The sequence below is a fragment of the Cajanus cajan genome, chromosome 4, assembly GCF_000230855.2.
Source record: "Cajanus cajan strain Asha chromosome 4, NIPB_CcT2T_4, whole genome shotgun sequence".
Taxonomy (NCBI): Eukaryota; Viridiplantae; Streptophyta; class Magnoliopsida; order Fabales; family Fabaceae; genus Cajanus; species Cajanus cajan.
In genome coordinates this window covers 58,322,305-58,333,561 of record NC_138520.1, presented here as the reverse complement: position 1 = coordinate 58,333,561, position 11,257 = coordinate 58,322,305, and the positions used below count along the sequence as shown (strand labels likewise).

Genomic DNA, 11,257 nt, shown 5'->3' with positions numbered 1-11,257 from the left:
ACAATCGATGTTAATTCAACTAGTATTGTAGTTAGTATTGAATTTAATAAGAAAAAATGACTTAAAAAAAGAGAGTTTGTTTATGTCAATACAATAATTAAAAAATAACGCAGTGCAACGACCACGTGTAACATAACATACATTAATTATGAAATCTTAAAAAACGTAATTTTCTATAGTAACAAACTAATAATTTTTTTATGGAGTGAAAAAGGGGGAGAGAGAGGTAATCTCTTTAAACAAGGTAGACACGCTTTTACTCTGAATAGTTTACTTTCGGCTTCAATTGCTTTAATTTTAGAGTGTGGTTGGATATGCAGAATTCAAATAGATAATTTATTTATTTAAAGAATTTTAAATTTTTTTAGGTGAAATATTTTGTTTAAATGCAAAATTTAAAATAAAAAAAAGAATAAATTAAGATTTAAATATTTATAAAAAATTTTAAAATAATAAAATTTTAAATTCTTCAAAAAAAAGTAAGAATTTGAATTTATCTTATTTCTTATCTCTTCATTCTTTTAAATTATTAAATATTTAAAAATATTTTTTTAATTATTAAATATCATCTAATATTAATTTTTAAAATTGATTAATATTTATTTTTATAAAATTTAATTAAAAATTTCAACGAATAAATATATTTTTAAAATTAATTTTATCATGGTGAAAGTAAATTATCATATCCAAACTAAAAATTTAAAATTTTAAAAACTTGAAATTTACTTATCCAAATAAAATATTTTTAGAATGATAGAAATTGAAATCAAAATAATTTAAATACAAATTTTTTTAAATTTCTTAAATTTGTGCAATTCCTCATCCAAACACACTCTAAGTAAAAGAAAAACTTATTAATTTTTGTTAGTAAAGAAAAAAAATATTAATGACTCACATCTTATGTAACTGTAAAATATCATTCCTAAAAAAAAATTCTTCTAAAACTGAAGTAATTGACTATTAGTAATAGTTATTAATTTCTTTTTAACTGTTTTTATCAAGCCAGCCTCTTCTAGTTGCATTTGGTCAATTGGGTTGTGTAAGTCGGATTCAAAGCGTTTCTTTTTCATTGTTAATTAACAGTAACAAAAATTAAATAAAATTACATCAATGAATACTACTATGACATGAATTTTTTTCACGCCTACATGAAATTGTTAATATACTACTGTATTTTTTAACTTTGAAATAGGATTCATTTATTAAGTAGTTAATGCATATTGAAATACTAAATATATTTAATGCCAAAATCGTGTATATAATTTAATGATTCTCTTCGATATTTTATATTTAAAATTTTATTAAATGAATAACATAAATAAATCATTATTGATGTAAAAAAAAATATATCAGTAATATAAATTTATTGAATGCATTGACTGGACAATAAAATTATGTAATATATAATATGAGAGTATGGGTTTAGACTTAATTTAATTATACAAAACTAATTTTTAAAATGATGATTGTTCTCCAGTTATTATGAAAATGGGTTAAAAAGTCTTATTCAACCTTACAAAACTAGTTTATAAGGTGGGGGTTATTTTCTACTTATAAACTCACTTGTTTTTTTTTATCTCTAATAGATGTAAGATTTGAATTTTTTTCAATATATTCCTTATGTCTAATACTATTAGATTTAATACATAAATAAAAGACGGACAATCCTTTTTAATGATCTAAAATATGCAATTGTCAATATACATACATACACACACACACACACACACACACACACACACATATATATATATATATATATATATATATATATGTGTGTGTGTGTGTGTGTGTGTGTGTGTGTGTATACATATATATATGATGGGGGATCCATTTACTATAGGGGTAAGTTTACCTAGACTTACTCATTCATTAATTCATGTTTTACATCAAATTTCAACGATTTAACCATTGAATTTAAAGTTCTTAATGTATAGATCAGATTTACAAATTTAAAAAAAAATAAAAAATCATTTTATACTTCGTTTCATTAATTCAAATCAATGTATAAAATGATTTTATGATTATCTGTCAATTTGAATTAATGAAATAAAGTATTAAATAATTTTCAATTTTTAAAAAAATTTACAAACTTAATCCATGCATTAAGAACTTTAAATTCAATGGTTGGATCGTTAAAGTTTGATGTAAAACATGAGTTATTGAATGAAATAAGTCTACCTAGACTTACTCTTAAAATAAACGGATCCCTTATCTCTATATATATATAGAGGGTTGGATGCAAGATATTCATCACACAAGAAAAAATAGATTTCAAAACTAAATTCCTCTTCAATGGCTTCTCGCTTCTATCAACTTTTTTTCTTGGGAGTTTTCTTTGCTGCTTTGGTTCTAACACCAGGTAATTGCAAGAAAGAAATTAGTTTCATTTCGCTTTTTTTTTTTTTTAAATATACTTGGCATGGGAAATTGATATTGTATTTTTATCTCTTAGTCTTGTAATTCAAAAAAGAAGGAAAAACAAAAATTATATAGTTTCATATCAATTTTATGTTGAAATTTCATATAACATGCAAGGAATTTAGTTTATAAAATTGTGAATTTGTTTTTATTATAGAACCAGCAACAGCACTGGGTCCAGGACTTAACTGCATAGGGGAATGCACAAATGTTTCAGATTGCAATACAAATTGCATCCAGAAGAAGTTTAAGAGTGGATTTTGTGCGAAACAAGGGTCTGTTAATGTTTGTTGTTGTTCGTGATTGAGTTATATTGTACTTATGATTATTTAATAAATAATAAAACATGTGCCTGAAATGAGATTTTATTATGATTTAAGTGTGAAATTTGTTAGAAATATATTAATGTTTTTATGTTGAATGTGGCTATGTTATACTTTACCTATGTTTATTTTATAAAACTACAATAAAGTCTATGCTTGAACTGAGATTTTGTTATGATTGAAGTTGGTAACAGAGTGAAATTCGTGTGAAACAAAAGTCAATTAATGTTAGTTGTTGTATGTGATTGAGTTATATTGTACCCATGGTTGTTTTATAAAACTACAATAAAACATGCTCTTGAACTAAAATTTTATTACGATTGAAATTGGTAGGAATTTGTGATATTAATTATAACATGATGAATTAAAAGTTGTTGGTACAAAATGGTTTCACACCGGTGTTTTCTATGAACCAATATTCGACAGTCATCATTAGTATGAAGTCGGGTATCACATTACAATAAGTATAACTCATTTCAAAGTTATTGGTATTTTCTTTTATCGGATATGTTTTTAAGTTTTATGAGTTCATTCTAAAAATGAGCTAAAGAATGAGAAACTGTAAATAATTAAGAAAGATGGCCTAATCAAGAGGGGATGAGTTGATTTTTTGTAGTTATCTTGGTTTTTAAATCTTTCCTATAATTTTTTAAGGAAGTGTGTTTACTTATCTTAATGCAATGAACATGCTTAACAACACATATTAATAAGTATGAAAACAAAAATACAAGAATATGAATTCAAGTGTAAGGAACACTACAACAAATGTGCTAAATAGCGGAGGTTATTTTTATGTTTAGTGGAGCTTTTTACCCTCTGCAAAATAAATTGCAGAGGTTTCCAAAAACCTCCACAATTACATTTACCGCAAGCAATTAGCAACGTTTTTTTAAAAACTTCTGGTATTGTGAATATTTAACGGCAATTTTGTTAAGGAAGTTTTAAACCTACACTAATAGTGGAGGTTTTTTAAAGGAGGTTTCAAAGCTATCCTAACTGTAGAGGTTTTTTAAAGGAGGTTTTAAAGCTACACTAATTGATTGTAGAGGTTTTTTGCTAGAGGCTTTGAAACATGCTAATAGTGGAGGTTATTTAGTGGAGGTTTTATAGTAAATTAACTATAGAAGTCATTAATCAATATATTTTTGTGGAGTTTCTAATCCTCCTTGTTTTCCTTTGTAAAATAGTTTTTATACTCATTTTAATCACATAATCTACATGTATTACAATTTCTCATTTTCACTTGTGATATTTATAAGAAACTTAATATAAAAAATACTCATAAAATGGATGAAGAAATTCCATTACTAATAACCAAAAACACAACATATAGTTCAAAGATTTATAATTCAAACTTCTATTATAAATCCAAGTACAACATAAAATCCATAACATTGTCAAATTAGTCTCATACTAAACTTTAAATCCAAAATACATTATATGCAAACTAAGGGTTGCTAGCACCAGATGATCCTCTAATTGCATCCAAAGGTGTATTAGGAACACTTAAAGCATTATTTGGCTGAAATAAGAAAAGAAAAAACACTCAGTCAAGAAAAATATATATCACAAATATTATATGATAATGACAATTCCAAACACCCATGACTATATTAGCCAAGGATCAAAACAAACCAACCAATTAATGTAACTAGCAACATAACCCATAGTTAAAACTAGAACTACAGACCAACAACTTCATGAAGCCAAAACCATAATAGCAACACTAAACTAGAGATGTGTAGCAGCCAACTAGTTCCCAACCCAATAACCAAGGACTGAGAGTAGTCCATTTAATGCACTATTTTCATCCTTTCCTCGTGTTCCATTAATGTTGACTTTTATCACTAATCACATTCTAGATTTGAGTTTTAGATCCAACCCATTCCCATATTTGGTCCTTCTAATTTAGTCAGTATGCAATTTTGGTCTCCCAAGTTCTTTTGAGTCAATTAAGTTCCTTTATTTATAAAACAAGCACATTAAATTTCCACAAAAATATCCTAAAATTCTCCCTCTTCAAACCCTAATCTCACATATCGTAGAAATCCATCAAATTTTATCAAGTTTCAACTAAATTTCTTACTTCTAAATTTTAAAATTATATCCCGATTCCATCATAAACCCCCAAATATTTGGATAGAAAAATAATAATGAGGGTATTAAGTGACAAAGGGACCAAATTTGTCAGACTTTAAAAAGAGACTTAATTAACTCAAAAAAGATCTTGGTAAACCAAAATCGCACTATGGCCAATGTAGAGGAACCAAAAGTGCATCTAAGCCAAAAACAAAAATTACAACATTAAACTAGTCATAAATTACTGTATATAATAGTAATAATACCCTAAAAAGGATAAACAGATGCCAGATGAGCACATGTACATTATTAACCAAAAAAGCAAGGAGAAATATCTAAAATGCATGAACTATACAATATGAGGTTTGTGCAAGGATAACTCCATGAGTTAATGATATTAATTCTGTATAATAACATCATATTAATTATCTTACATAACATAACATATAGTACAAATGATTGTTAATTGAAATATTGAATAAGAGGTAGGAATTCTTCATCATACACTAGTTGACCAATTGATTTTACATAATGGCATTATTACCTAACATCACTTCCTTTACGAAAGATTCGTATAGATGGATACCCTTGTATGTGATTCCTGGAAAATGATAATGAGATACATATGAATGGCAAAAAAACATAAATGGAGAATAACAAGTTCAATAAGCGTTTTTGTAATGGAGACTGATAGCAAAACCAAAAATTCAAAGGTTTGAACTTTACAAGAATCATTACAAAAATCACAAGGGCTAAGAGTGAAAACTAGAATATTTGCGAGAATGGAAAAGGTTTTTAAGCCCCCTTCTAACTAATTAACAAACAAACTACTCTAACTGGAGCTTACTTGTTTCCCTTCTCTATCCCCCAACTCTGAGTAAAAGAAAAGAACATAAACTAAGAAGAATGCAACATCACAATGATATTTCCACATCTTGGCTTTGATTCCCAAACAATCAATTTTTACTTTTTAACAGAGAGCCATTAACTATCAATTCAATTTATTTACAGAAGTACCTCGCCTTTTTCTTTAATATGTATCAAAAAGTTTAATTGACACAGAAACTAACCTCCAGTTTTGTCAACAAAAAAAAAATCCGTGTTTTGCAGATAGAAGCACAACGTGAATCTCAATTCTCAACTCTTGGTGATAAAAGAAAGAAGAAGGGAAGAAAACAAAACAAATGAAAAATAGAGAAAATATAATTGTTTCCTGATGATGTTTAAATATAACAAAACAGAGGAGAAAGAAAGTAAAGATACTGCAAAAATTTTGAATTTAAGAACCATAATTTAAAAAAGCATCCCAAAAAATTATTAAAAAAGTAGTATAATGTAATATATACATAGCAATTCATTGTCAACTTATTCTTCATATATGTTTGGGTTAATGAAAAGTATAATTTATTACAACATTTTAAAGAATTTGAATACTCTTATTTTCATTATTTTTATACAAAAGTACTCCTGCAATGTTACTAGCATTATATATACATTTAGAAAAATCTACCCAACAGCCTTAATTTCTTGCAAGTAATACCTATTAAGTGATGAACCAGACAAATTGACATAAGGTTCATGCTATTATAAGGGTCAAAACAACAAATCCACTTCTTAACAACCATCATGCATCCTTCTGTAGCACTTTCTGCCTATGATGAGAGAACCAAAATGAGGGGTTCATCCATGCACATTTCTTTATGAGTTTGCCTCCCATGTTCGTTTATACAAACCAAACAGGGTATATGGCAGTTAACCCCATTTTTATTTTCAAGAATGTTCTTTTCCTTATTTTCCTTCTTTTCTACCAAAATTAAAGAACATATCTTCACCACTTTTTCTTTCTCCACTCCAATTTCATCGTAGTATAGCTTTTATAGTTATTATAAGTACTTAATTTCCAGGTATAATTTGGCAACTTTATCTTTACATGATTCAAAAGCAAAAACATAAAAATGATACAAAACCAAATTTCATTTAATAATAGATATAAAAAAATTACTAACAAAAAAAGGAAAATAAGTTAACTGTAGGTAAGAAACAGATTGATTTGGGGGAAAAAGAGTAAAAGTAAATAAACTAGCAATAGTACCTCCTGCATAAATCTCCTTCTTGAGTGCAATCTACCGTTCTTTGAAGTGGGTCGACAACGCAACAAACTTGAACCCTTGAAAAAAAAAATCAATTTCCCCAAAACCCCATCAGAGCCAAAACTTAATAATCACCTCTAATGATGAAACTCCCATGAAACCATGACCTATAAATCACAAATCAAAACCACAATTAATAAAAAAATATAAGCTAAGGAAAAAAGGAGGAAATATGTGTGTACAGAGCGCTGCGACAATGGGAAGCACGTACGACAATTGGTAGAAGCTTGGGACCAAAATCAACGGGTTTAAGCGTTTCCAACGATACGGCGATTGGTAGAAGCGCTTAGGATTGGTGGGGTTTTCTAATTTCTCTATGCTTTGATTCAATTGATGGAGAAACTCGTATGACTTCGTCTTTCAAAGGGACCATGCCCATGAATGGAACGGAAATGCTAATGGCGGTATGGCCTGAGTTATCTACGCAAGAATCGTCTGAGAAAGAAACAAATGTTCTTCACTACAAGGATGGCACTCAAACGTCGAACTGTGTTTAGGGTTTTCTCATTTCTTTGACAAGAGGGAGGCGCGCAGGTAGAAGGGAATTCTAATTTTTTGATAAGAGGGAGGCGCGCGGGTAGTTTAAGTGAAAAAGTATTTTATTTTAGAAAAAAATGAGATTTCAGCATGAAAATATTATTTAATTAGAAGAGGTTATAAACTTCCGTAAATTAAATAAAAAAATTACAGTATTTTTGCCTAATTTAATAATTTCAGGAGGTTTTTAAAACTTCCGCAAAATAACCTCTATTATTTAATATTTTTTTTGTAGTGGAAGGAGAAGAATGCACATCCAACTTTATACTAATTCAACCATATACACTTATGACCTACATCTAGTCCATAATTAACCCAATTGAGACTTTTCACTAATCTTTAATGTCAGAAGTTTTACAATGACAATACTACATACAATACAGTTCTACATTATTAAAGAAACCACTTCTTGAACCCCAAGAAGCATCTACTTGTAGTACTCCTCTATAAGATCATCTCTTCTTAAGAAATCTATTTAAGGTAACTACAAAAATAGAGAATTAATGGAATGAATTCACCTAATTTATAGAACATATCAAAGAAGGTGAATCAACCATGTAGCTTAGCGTTTCACCCTATGAAGATGATGATCAACTCAATTCTTGAAATTTTCTTGAGGTTACCACAAAGGTCAGAGAACCTCTTTCTTGCAAAGAGAAATTATTGAGAATGTTTTTCGTAAAATGATATTTCAAAGATTCAAGTTCTAAGAGTTCTCTACCCAAGGTGTAAAAAATGATATATAAGTTTTTTGACTGAAATAATTGATTGTTTACATGGATAATCAATTATTTTATTCTTAGCAATTATGGAAAGCAACCAAGAATATTTTAATCGATTATTTTGAGCAATAATTTATTATTCCAAAGACATGTTTCAAATTTTGGCTTGCAATTGGCATCACTATTTGCAACCACGAAATTAGGTTGGATTTGGATGACATTTGGCGTAGATCAAGTGCAACCCAATTTAGGCTAGCACATGTGCACTAAATACATCACAAATTAAACCTAAATGTGACCTAATTTTAACTAACTAGCCTATTTGACCTTTTCTCCTCAAAACCTAATCTAATGGCCTAAATACAATGGCCTACATATTCTAAACATCAAGAAATAATAAAAGAAGAAAAATAAGCCCAATACTAGGTACCAAAAGAACTAAGGCCCCATTATGCCCAAAATAGGCTCAATAAGACCTATGGCCCAAAATCCTTATTCTCCTAGGCCAAAAATATGACACCTAATATATGATAAAAGACTATATACAAGCATATGTATGGGAATTATTAGGCTTTTAGTTAGTGACCAATAGCCCAAGATGAGCCAAGGCCCATTAACCCAAAAATGGGCCTAATCCTCTTAGGGTCTTCATGACTAGCTCATTCATCTTGGATCCTTCAATATATCACCTCTTGTCCTCCTTGGCATGATACCAAAAATGATGGTAAATCCTTGAAGAAAGGTTGGGGAATTTCTCCAAGAGCTTGCTCCTTGCATCTTGATCTTTCTTTGAGTTGATTCCACCGTTCAAATGGAATGAAAATAGAGGAATAGACTTTAGATCCTCTAGATTTGGAAGCACCCTTACCGAGGAAGCAAATGATTGCTCACAAAGTTGCCTAACCTAGAAGAATTCTAGGAATCCTTAGAAGCTAGACTAATATGACTTCAAGTAGGATAGAATTTGCATAAAAGGCTAAATGCTCTGTATGATATACTCAAAGTAATCACAAATGAGAGAGGAAAGCTTGATTTATAACCAAGAGAATGATGAATGTGGAGTCACAAAATGACTAGGTGTATTGATGCAAAATTTGAATTCAAATTTTGGTTTTCCAATGGCATCACCATGTGCAACCATGAAATTTGGTTGCATTTAGGTTGGATTTGGATGTCATTTGGTGTGGATCAAGTACAACCTACCTTAGGCTAGCACAAGTGCACTAAATACATCACAAATTAAACCTAAATGTGACCTAATTTTAACTAACTTGCCTATTTAACCTTTTCTCCTCAAAACCTAATCTAATGACCTAAATACAATGGCCTACATATTCTAAACATCAAAAAATAATAAAAGAAGCATAACGAGCCCAATATTAGGTACCAAAAGACGTAAAGCCCATTAAGTTCAAAATAGGTCCAATAAGACCTATGACCCGAAAATCCTATTCTATTAGGCCCAAAATATAAGGCCAAAAATATAAAACCTAATATATGATAAAAGACTATATACAAGCATATGTATGGGAGTTATTGGGCTTTTAGTTAGTGACCCATTGCCCAAAACGAGCCAAGGCCCACTAACCCAAAAACGGGCCCAATCCTCCTAGGTCTTGTAGACACCCAATTTCGTCCGGGGGGCATACAAATAACAAGATAGGACATCAGAGGGCCCAAAGGCCCAAACCAATTTTTTAGTGGCCCGGAACGGGCCGTTCCAAAATCGGAACGGGCCGTTCCCAAGTCCGGAACGGGCCGTTCTCAATCAGAACGGGCCGTTCTGGGCTTCTAAAAAGCCTAAAAAATATAGGTTGGAACGGGCCGTTCTGGACCAGAACGGGTCGTTCCGAACCAATCAAGGGGGCTTAAAATCTGTACCCCAGAACGGCCGTTCTGAAATCAGAACCGGCCGTTTTGGTTCCCTGGAACGGGCCGTTCTGGTTTCAGAACGGGCCGTTCTAGGGTGCAAATGTACTGCATAACGTTCAGATCCGGAACAGGCCGTTCCGAATCCAGAACGGGCCGTTCCGGCCCACATTTGATGCCTATAAATAGAGAATCTCGGCCAGCAGTTTGGGGGGACTCCAAAATTTCGTCCAGAGCTCGAAATTTCTCTCTTCTTCTCTCTCTTTCTCTCTCTTGTATTTCTTGAGAGTTTGTGAGGCATTGTTGTGTGAAAAGGTCGCCACAAAGCACCTAGAATCACCATTAACAAAGCTTGATACGAGGTATTTCAGTCAATCTTCTTCTCTCTCCTTTATTTTTATCTTTGTTTCTTATTTCTGATAAACATCATTATAATAAAAATAATCATGTAGATATTTTAGAGTCAATTGTTTAATTTAAATTTCAAGCATGTAAATAGTCATCAATAAAAGGGTATTTAATATTTATATTATTATTATTTATAATGTTAACTTCGTCATAGGGTACCGATTAAGGGCGTTGTAGGGGTGCTTAATACCTTCCCTACACGTAACCGACTCCCGAACCCAATTCTGGTTATCAAGGCCATTATTGGACTTTTAAAAACCTTTCTTTTTCCAATGTTTTGAGTAAAATATTGGTGGCGACTCCATGAACCTATTTTCAAAACCATTAATTAAGGATTAGTCTGGTGTCCGGGCATTCCTTAATTGATGAGATCTTTAAAAGGATGTCTAAATCATAGGTCGCAAGATCGAAAATTTTCGGGTTGCGACAGATGGCGACTCCACTGGGGAAGTTTAAAGAGGGTCAGACCCATTTAATTGATGAAGTTAATAAAATAAAAATAATAATTTAAATATTTTTTCCCCTTTACCTTGTCTATTTTCTTTGTTTGACTTTAATATTTGTTTGCCTGTTTAAATTCAGCATTTGTTTGAAATAAAAATTGTACACAAACCTTTGCACACAACAGTTCCCCCTACACCCGGGGGCATGATGGTAATAAACATAGGGAGTGGTTGACGTACGACCGGCCCAAGTTTGGCCTTGGAGCCTGCGAGCCTTGTCGGAAATCACACTCAAGGTGATAACC

General features: G+C 30.7%; 2 long non-coding RNA genes across 2 annotated transcripts; one reads left to right on the top strand and one right to left on the bottom strand.

The window, feature by feature from the left end:
• Positions 1-1,960: 1,960 nt before the first annotated feature.
• On the top strand, positions 1,961-2,792 carry LOC109807585 (uncharacterized). Its single transcript, XR_002240476.3, has 2 exons — positions 1,961-2,362; positions 2,579-2,792. It is a non-coding gene; the product is annotated as an uncharacterized LOC109807585 (long non-coding RNA).
• A 1,260-nt stretch (positions 2,793-4,052) lies between these two features.
• Positions 4,053-7,555, bottom strand: LOC114916563 (uncharacterized). Its single transcript, XR_003805109.2, has 4 exons — positions 7,185-7,555; positions 6,916-7,080; positions 5,368-5,424; positions 4,053-4,266 (listed from the first exon to the last, which is right to left on the bottom strand). It is a non-coding gene; the product is annotated as an uncharacterized LOC114916563 (long non-coding RNA).
• Positions 7,556-11,257: the final 3,702 nt, after the last annotated feature.